This window comes from Chrysemys picta, chromosome 12 (assembly GCF_011386835.1).
Source record: "Chrysemys picta bellii isolate R12L10 chromosome 12, ASM1138683v2, whole genome shotgun sequence".
Taxonomy (NCBI): domain Eukaryota; kingdom Metazoa; phylum Chordata; order Testudines; family Emydidae; genus Chrysemys; species Chrysemys picta.
The window spans coordinates 38,299,697-38,309,416 of record NC_088802.1 but is presented as its reverse complement, the minus strand read 5'-3'; the positions used below and the strand labels follow the sequence as shown (position 1 = coordinate 38,309,416).

General features: G+C 39.9%; 1 protein-coding gene across 6 annotated transcripts in view; it reads left to right on the top strand.

Annotated features, from left to right (window-relative positions):
- Positions 1-9,720, top strand: part of TBCD (tubulin folding cofactor D) — a 268,348-nt gene that overhangs the window by 76,100 nt on the left and 182,528 nt on the right. The gene's annotated exons all lie outside the window — the stretch shown is intronic.

Sequence of the window (9,720 nt, the reverse complement as noted above, 5' to 3'; positions counted from 1 at the left end):
GTGGGTTTTTCTCACTGGGTGTGTTACTTCAAGAAAGGAAAAACCAGAGGGAATGTTTCTGAATGAATATGAGTTTGATAATTTGCCATTGAGAGAGCTCTTTTGACAAGAGTGTTGTGTCAGGCCTCTACAACAGGAATATGGAGACCAATAGAGAATTAGTTCTGTAAATGCTGTTTCTTAGGGCTTGTCTATACTTACCGCGCTGGTTCGGCGGCAGGCAATCGAACTTCTGGGTTCGATTTATCGCGTCTAGTGTGGACGCGATAAATCGAACTCAGAAGTGCTCCCCGTCGACTCCGGTAATCCTGCTCGCCGCGAGGAGTACGCGGAGTCGACGGGGGAGCCTGCCTGCCGGGTCTGGACGGCGGTAAGTTCGAACTAAGGTACGTCGACTTCAGCTACGTTATTCACGTAGCTGAAGTTGCTTACCTTAGTTCGATTTGGGGGTTTAGTGTAGACCAAGCCTTAGTGTGTAGGCCATATTCACTGCTGGCATAAACAGGCATAGTTCTGGGAGTTGTTTGTTTACACCAACAGTGATTTTTGCCTTCCATAGTTGTTTAAAATCTATGTGCCAAATCCTGTTATCAGTCTGCACTAATGTTTCTTATGGACTAAAATTGGAATTGTGCATGTGCAAGTTAATTTCATATTAGGCAGTAAGGTGTTTGGTTCAGGTATGGGTCTGTCTTCGTTTGCACAGCATTTCACATGATAGAGTGCTGAGTCTCACTGAGGTACTCAGGTGCTACTGCAATATAGATAAATAATAAATTTTAAGGCCCAGTAGACAATAACGTTATGTTTGTATTACAAAAATCATACAAAACTATACTTGTCTAAAAAGGTATGATTTACTTGTACAAGTATTGCTAAGAAAAGGGACACAGTGTATCCTGTTTTGGCTTAATATGGGATGTAGGACCTTCTGCACAAAGTAAAGGTAATTTAAAAAAAAATCTAAAACTGAAGTTTTCAAACTTTTTTTTCTAGTGGGACCCAAAATTTAATAGATGGATTGACTTGTGGATGTCTCCAGTTCTATTCACGGTTGCACAGATCACGTCCCTTCCCTTTTTTCAATTGCACAGCATCTCTGTGGCAGTTACAGTGGAGGAGTAACATTAGGAAAACGTATTTTTAGCAATTTAGCAGTTTGAAAAGGAGTACCATCAAGCTCTGCCTGCACCATTTGTCTGTAAGGACTGTTATTTCCCCCCCTCTACCTCCTTAGGTAGGTAGGAGAGGTCTTAGAAGATAGTCAGTCTGTTTGTACTCTTAAGAAAATTTTAATCACAGGGGAGTTTGTCATGTTCTAAAAACACTGTTCCTGAAAAGAGAGGTCCTTTGTTTCCTCAAATATTTGGGAGGTTTTCCTTTAGTATTCCTTTTCCCACTGTAGGAAACCTTTCTCTTGTGCTAGTGAGACTGAAATGCAACATGAACGATATACTTGCCAGTCTCCTTGTGTCTTCTCTAAAACTTGCAGCATTTGTTTGTTTTTTCCATCCCTTTTCCATGGCATGAGAGGATACATTTTTTTTGTCTTTCCTTCGTTCCCTTAAGAGAGATGGGCCTGTTTGACTCTTGGGAAGCTGAGGTATGTTTTCCTGGATAGATTCTGATAAAATATTTGTAAGTACCTGAGAGAACTTTCCAGCTTCTGAGAGTTAAAGGAAACTTGGGAAGTTGAGGAAGTTTTTGGGTATTTTGTTAATACAGGGTGACATTTATTGAGCTGGGACAGAGAGGCAGTTAAGTTTTAGAAACTACTGATTTGTTTTGTTTTTCTGGTCCTGCTCTGGTAAGTGTGAGGGAGGCAGTGAAGTGCTGTCCTCCTGCTGCCTTGATCCAGATATAACATGGAGCCTATTAATCACTTAGCCACTCCCTAGAAATGGCTGTTGTTAGGCAGGCCGGCCCAGCTCAGCTGTGGCTGAAGTACAGCTGCAGCAGGGAACAGCTAAAGAAATTGGAGGTACTATTTGTATATTAAAAGGGTATAAAAGACATGAAATCCAAAGCCTTAGGAAAATTCCAACTGGTAGAACCTATGTGATAGGATAGCTCCTGTATAACCTCTGCTAGGAATAATAAATTCCGGTAACACAAAGACCTAGTAAAAGCTGGTAACCAATATTTATTTTATTGTATTTTGTTAATTCATTGTACTTGCAGCTTCTATCGTTATTAGATAAACCTAGCCAGTCACCTGATGGGTGACACCGCTTAAAAGACGATGAGCACAACAGTCATATTAGATAGTATAAACTCCAGGACTGATGTAACACTCTGGTGTTTATCACTGGGCTGTCCTTTTAGCATTGTTTTAAATAGCCTTTTATTTCTGCAGAGGTCTGTATCTATAGTTTAAGTCCTGCCCCTTCTGTAGGCTAGGAAATGATTCCTATGAATCTTAAATGGAATTTAGACCAGTCTTCCTAACAATCAAATAAGTGTTACCTAGTGGCCGTAGTTGGTTTCCTCTGACAATTGTACTGTAGCAAATAGCCTTTCTTTAAGATGCCTAAATACTAGAGTATTGGCGCTCTCTATGTAGTAAGGAAGGTAGCTAAAGATCTATGTTTAATTTATCCCTTTATTTCTGAGACTCAAAAGTGCAGTTGACTTGGTCAGAGAAAAGCTGTAGGGAATTTTTGTAACAGCCTATGATTTCCTCACCTAAAAACATGGAGGGTTTTTGGTCTGTCTTTGATATAAAGAGCTATTTTTAATACAGCAAATTGTTCACCTACATTTAATTTCCCTTACCAATTTTCTCTTATTTGATAACACCACCCTTCAAGGTCTGTGTAACAATGTCCACTACCCTGCTGATGGTTATTTTTCCCCACAGTCATTTTGGCCTTTGCCATTGTTGGGGCTCCTCTGAAAGCAGGAATCTAAGTTCCCACCTCAGATGAAGCAGAGTCAAAAAGGGTGTAATAGTTTAGGCATCTTGTCCAGGGCAAAGGGAGTTGTGAATCCCCTCCCCAAAAAGCTGCAAAAGAGATGGCAATCTCCAGCATTAAATTTCTGCATCCTACTAAAGTTGTCTTAAAAGTATAAATATATTGAGCAGCTAGTACAGATAATGTAGAGAATCATAAAAGATAACTGTAATGTAACTCATCTGGTTGGATACTACAGATGCTTTCATTTAAGAATGGAAATATTACCTGAAAACATAATCACATGTCCCGGAAGTCCCCGCTTTCCACTGCAGAACCTGTCGATGTAGTTAAGTGTTGACAGATCCAGTAACAATTAGCATGCTTTGGATTACATTACCCTAGCCAATCCCAAAATAGCAGAATCTTCTTTGAATCTATTTGGTATGACTCCAGCGTTATGGTTCCTGCTGTGCCCCAAAACATGCATGGATTTTACACAATATCCTCTTAAGTATCCTCTTCCAGTTCCATATGGATGGTTATTAGTTTTAATGATTCTCCAGTAACACCTTTTGAGACATATCTTTGTTCTTCCTAACGACTTCGAGTTCCTGATTTTGGAGATATGTCTGGGCATGTTAGCTTCGCAATCTTTTATAAGCCATTTGTCCAAGCTCACTAGTTCCAACATATTCATACAGAAAATATATAAAAATTCTGAAGTTTAATACCAGACTACAAATGATATTTTCAGATGTTTATTGTGGCCTATATTGTAACTGCCTTTTTAGTATTGGAAACTAGGATGATTCTTGTGCTGGCTCCTAACATCTCCCCTGGGTAGTGAACCAGCATGGGGGAAGCAGGTTACTTTGGAAGTAGATGCTTGGGGCAGTGTTATAGACTGTTTATAATAAGGGGTTTTAGTAGTCATTGTTTTCTTTGCGTACCAGTCCAGCAGAGAACCAAAATATGCTTTGCTTCTATTTGTGGTTGGCACTTGTGTTTTTTATTTTGCTCCAATTTCCATGTTTGCTTAGGATCGCTCGCACAAATCCATTTGCTGATATACTATCTAGTGTTTCATTTAGAATTAATTTGTACATACCTTAATTGTTCCATGTTCAGTCCTACTATACCTAAAATTGTTTTAGACACTGTCAGAATACTAAACTTGAGGGGCTAGTCTTATTAGTTATATGTGATCTATTCCAAGTACGATTCTAGGTATAGTTTATTTTGTGTTTTTCTCTTAGAAATTTGACTCCTGCTTCCTTGAAAGATGTTAATAAGTTAAAAAATTTAGGTAGAATTTTTAAAGACTTTCCACTGGAGAGAGGAAATATTCCTTATGGTGTGTTTTCTTATCTGCCTTAGAAATCTGTAATAATAAAGCGCATAAATCAGCAGCTAAAACATAGTTAGTTGAATAAGATATTTGTCCTATTTCTGAAAAAGATTTTAAGAGTGAAATTCCTGTACTATTCTTACTAATTGATTATATTATGTTATCTATTCTAAATATTTAGGTATAGATAAACATTTCATGTTAGCAATTAGCCACATGACTTCCATTAACTTTAACTTTAGTTGTGAGGCTAAATTCTTGCACACTGAAAATTTACTCCTTCAAGCAAAATTACTAGAAGTCATTTAGGCAGATGAGGTGATTGAGGCAATGTCTTTTATTGGACCAACTTCTGTTGGTGAAAGAGACAAGCTTTTGAGCTCTCAGAGAGGTCTTCTTCAGGTCTGGTAAGGTAATCAGAGAGGCACAGCTAAATATATGGTGGAACAAATTAAGAAGTTAACTTGTTATAAGAGACCATTTGAGGAGAAGTGGGCAGTTAAGATGTCTGTAGTCATAGGATGAAGGAGGGTTAGTGGTTTACAGATTGTTGTAATGAGCCATAAATCCAGTGTCTTTACTGAATCTGTGGTTTTAATGTCTAGCAAAATTATGAACAGGAGTACTTGTGGCACCTTAGAGACTAACAAATTTATTAGAGCATAAGCTTTCGTGGACTACAGCCCACTTCTTCGGATGCATATAGAATGGAACATATATTGAGGAGATATAGATACACACATACAGAGAGCATAAACAGGTGGGAGTTGTCTTACCAACTCTGAGAGGCCAATTAATTAAGAGAAAAAAAAAACTTTTGAAGTGATAATCAAGCTAGCCCAGTACAGACTTGGTAAGACAACTCCCACCTGTTTATGCTCTCTGTATGTGTGTATCTATATCTCCTCAATATATGTTCCATTCTATATGCATCCGAAGAAGTGGGCTGTAGTCCACGAAAGCTTATGCTCTAATAAATTTGTTAGTCTCTAAGGTGCCACAAGTACTCCTGTTCTTCTTTTTGCGGATACAGACTAACACGGCTGCTACTCTGAAACCTAGCAAAATTATGAATTTAAGCTCCCCGGCTTGTCTTGAAGGTGTTGTACAGGTTTTCTTTGAGGATGAGGACTGATAGGTCACATATGGAGTGATCATTTTGTGAAAAGTGTTCACCCAGAGGTGCTATGGTGTTTTTCGTCTTTTATCATTCTTCTTTGTGAGGTCACTTGAGAGCACAGTGATTTTTTTTTGGGGTCTGGTTTCACTCACATAGTTGTTATTGGGGCAGTTAGCGCACTGGAAGCGGTACACCCCATGTTGTGATAGGCATGTATAGAACCCCGGGATGTTGAAACTGTGTTGTGGGAGGTATTGATCATCATAACAGTTGGATGTATGTCTGCAGGTTTTGCGTCTGTTGTTCTGACAGAATTTGGTGCTACTTTGAGTTGGTGTAGCTGGTCTGTGGGGAGCTTGCTTCTGATGAGCATAGTGAGATTGGGGGTTGTTTGAATGCTAAAAGAGGAGGTTCAGGAATGGTTTCTTTCAGGATGTCATTTAAAATGTTAATACCAGGAATCATTGGAGAACTAGAGTGAACTACTACACTGAGGATTGTAGCTCTCTTAAATGAAAAGCTTCTTACCGTACAGCATTTGGTAGGTGATGAAATCTTAATATGCGAACTTGGTTGCTGTATGATTTAACATCTCTTTGGTCTTGCTGCTGTCTTTGTAATTTTGTAGGCTTCAGCCTTTTTTTCTTTCTTTCTTTTTCTTTTTTTAAGTTAATTGGGTGGGGATAAATACTAAACCAACAAGAGAATCCTCGTTTACTTGAATTTCCGGTTTGCTTCTGAAAGGACCTTATTAAAATTTCTCTTGATGACATTACAATATAAATTTTAAAATGCCAAGGGTTTCCTAATATGCCAGCAGTGAGATTAAAAGTGTTTATACTGAACTCTCCACAGCTTCTTGATCACTGCAAATAGTCAGAGCTATATTTAATTAGCAGCTGTAAAATTAGGGGGCTGATCTTGCTCCTATTAAAGTCAATGTTAGTTTGTAATTGATTTCATGTTTGCAGGTAACTTAATTTTTGCATAGTTCACTGTATGCTCCAAGCACATTCTTACTCTTTTTTTTTTTTAATTTATTTAAACATACTAATTGTTAAAGTAAGATTGGAAGCAGTTGCTTCATGGAGATTAGAGGAAATGAAGCAGAGGGGAGATGAGAGGCGCAGCAGAATGACTTTGCATGGTTGAACATGAAACTGGATTGGTGTTAATTTGGCAGGATTCCAGTAAGGAAAAAACTTTTGTTGTCAACCAGCCTACACATTCATATTCACTTATTCACTCGCAGAGGATGAATTTCATCTCTCTTCCTGTACTGCGTCTAACAATGAAAGCTGCTTTTTATACAACATTTTATATGGAAAGCATTCACTTTGATGTACATAAAGAGTTGAATATGTGGTTGGATCAGAGGCTACTGACAGTTCAGTGTAGGTGATCCAAGTTCAAAACTTGGTTTCTCACTCCCAAACTAGTGGGATCTGGGAACATTATGGATGCAGTAGAATCAGTTTCTGATATAGAAGGTGGAAGAGAATGGTTTGCATACCTCTTTAGCACTCAGTGCATAGTAGGAGGAGGGAAATAACTTACAAACGGAAGCAACTATTTTCAGGAGAGGGAGGGAGGTGGGGAAAAGGGGTAGAGGATAGAAGGAAGGAGGAGTGGAACGTGGAGGGCTGAGAGGAGAGGAACTATGAGAGATGGGGTGGGAAGCAATCAGAATAAACAGACAGCACATAAAAGAAAAGTCCAGGGACTGAGAAGGACATTCAGCTGCTTCTGGGGAATGGCTTTTCCTCCGATGGCTTGCTCTGCCCCTGGGAGTGCCTGCTTTTACCTTTGTAATTCGATGTAGCTGGGATCAGGGGTCCATGGGGCTTGATGTCTCTCTTGATCTCCTATAGGAGGAACCTTGGCTGACCTCATTTCTTGCCCTTGCTGTGGCTCAGGTTGCTGTTTGGAGGGAGTCTCTATAGCTTCCAGGGCTTGCTGCATCCCTGGGGCTCCTTGCTTTACTGCCTCCAAACAAGAGCATGGAATCTAATGCTGTCAGTACAGAAAAGACCAGTGTGCTGATTTAGTGGAATAAATTGACTGTGTACTGTTCCAGTGAATGGTAATCATGGCGTATTGTTTCTGTAAGAGGCATAGAGGTATACACTATGTAGAAGTACACTAATAAATATTTCTGAAAGATATTGAAAAGAATGGTCTAGGTCCTCCACCAGTATAAATTGGCATAGCACCATTAACTACATCAGTTTATACCAACTGAAGATCTAGGGTAGAATTATCAAAAGAACCTAAGAGACTTAGCCTGAGTCCCATTTTCAAAACATTTGGAAGCCTCAGTCTCACTGACAGGCAATGGGACTTGTGCTTCTAAATTCCTTAGGTGCTCTTGAAAATTTTACCCTGGACCACTATTTCAGCAAAGATTTATGTAAATTAAGCAGCCTTTCAGTCCTTGCAGCCACCTTTCAGTTGTCATTTCTGTTCTATTCCCGAAATGTATGCCATATCCATCACCAATTAAATAGATACAGCTTTTTATGCTGCCATCATCGCTGTGCTGAGGTTTCACTAATCTCAATGGCAGACATTCTAGCTTTAAAGAAACATCCACCTATGTGTAACCTGCTGTGTTTATATTCTACAAAAGTTCCCAGCTACTGTGAATGGTCTTATTAATTTGATTAAAGTGGATATGTCCTTTGTGACTTGTGATAACAGCAGAATCTTTATTGGTGTTGTTCGAGGCACAGAGATAACAGCATACTTGTTGATGTTGTTAAGGTAACAAACCTCCATGTGCTTTGATCTGGTAGTACGCAGAATGGTGACTCTTGATGTTAGAAGCAAGCTTGATTCAGCAATTGGTTCAAGGTGTGTGTATATTTATGCAAGGTCACTATCAGACTCTGTAGCCAAGGAGAGCAGGAGCCAAGAGTGAAATAATCCAAGAGAATTATAGTTTCTGTTGATAATGGTATACTTGTCTTTACAGGCAATTGAGTTGAATGTTAAAAAAAATTCTTAAAACTGTTTCATTGAGAAGGTCTAGTACCTTCATGCTTTGGAGCAAGGACTTGAAATCTTGTTAAGGGGATTGCCTTTGTGTCAGGAATGTGCCTTTTGTTGTTCCTATGTAAGAACTGCCAGAATTTGGCCAAGTTAGAAGTATTAGAAAAATCAGTTTGCACATGCGCAGTAGAGGCTTGTTAGAGTTTGGCAGCTAAATTCCTCAAAGATTCCATCTGTACTGAGCATGTTCCATCCTGGGTCTGGAGGGCTTGAGGAAGACTTTGCCTGCCCTTGTTCCTCCTGGCAGCCAGAGGCCAATGTGGTTCAAAATGCCAAAATTGAGAACAGAGTAGTGTCTGTGGTGCTCTCAATACTGCCCCCTGTTGGTGTCCACGCAGTGTGGAGGAAAAGTATCAGAGGGGTAGCGTGTTAGTCTGGATCTGTAAAAAGCAACAGAGAGTCCTGGGGCACCTTTAAGACTAAAGGTGTATTGGAGCATAAGCTTTCGTGGGTGAATGCCCACTTCGTCGGATGCATGAAATGAAGAGGGCATTCACCCACGAAAGCTTATGCTCCAATACATCTGTTAGTCTTAAAGGTGCCCCAGGAGACTCTGTTGCTTTTTAGTATGGAGGAAGAAACTGGCTGTGGGGAGTTGGGCAGACTGGGACCCAGTTGGCGGAAGTGGGTAGGTGCAGGAAGACAAATTTGACAAAGAGGTGGCGTGGAAATTGAGACTGGCTGGGCAGAGAGACTGGAACAAGGAGGCTGGGGAAAGGGAGGAAGATGACAGGGATTCAGGTGAGGATCGTGGAGGGGGACATTGCTAGTGGTTTGGCAAGAAAACTAGAACTGGGATGAGAAGCCAAGAGTGGCGGTGATGTTATGGATTGGTATTCTGTTCTTATGGAAATTGATTATATGTTCTATATATGTATTGATTCCTTTCTCTTTTCTGCCTCTAGAGTAGGTTGTTTAATAGAGTAGGGGGTTTTTTTGGAAAGAGAACCCATCAGGAAGTCAGGCTACTGAGGTGTATTATTATTCTGCTTTGTGGTGTTAGTTCATTGTGAGGCTTTTGGCAGGTGTCCAGATACTTTTTAATCCTTTTCATCATTAGCAGGGTGGTGAAGCACTGGAATGGGTTACTTGGGAGGTGGTGGAATAGCTATCCTTCGAGGTTTTTAAGGCCCGACTTGACAAAGCCCTGGCTGGGATGATTTAGTTGGGATTGGTCCTGCTTTGAGCAGGGGGTTGGACAAGATGACCTCCTGAGGTCTCTTCCAACGCTAATCTTCTATGATTCTATGATAAAAGAAGAAATGGAAGATTGTTTTCCTAATTAAAATAATCTAAGAACACAA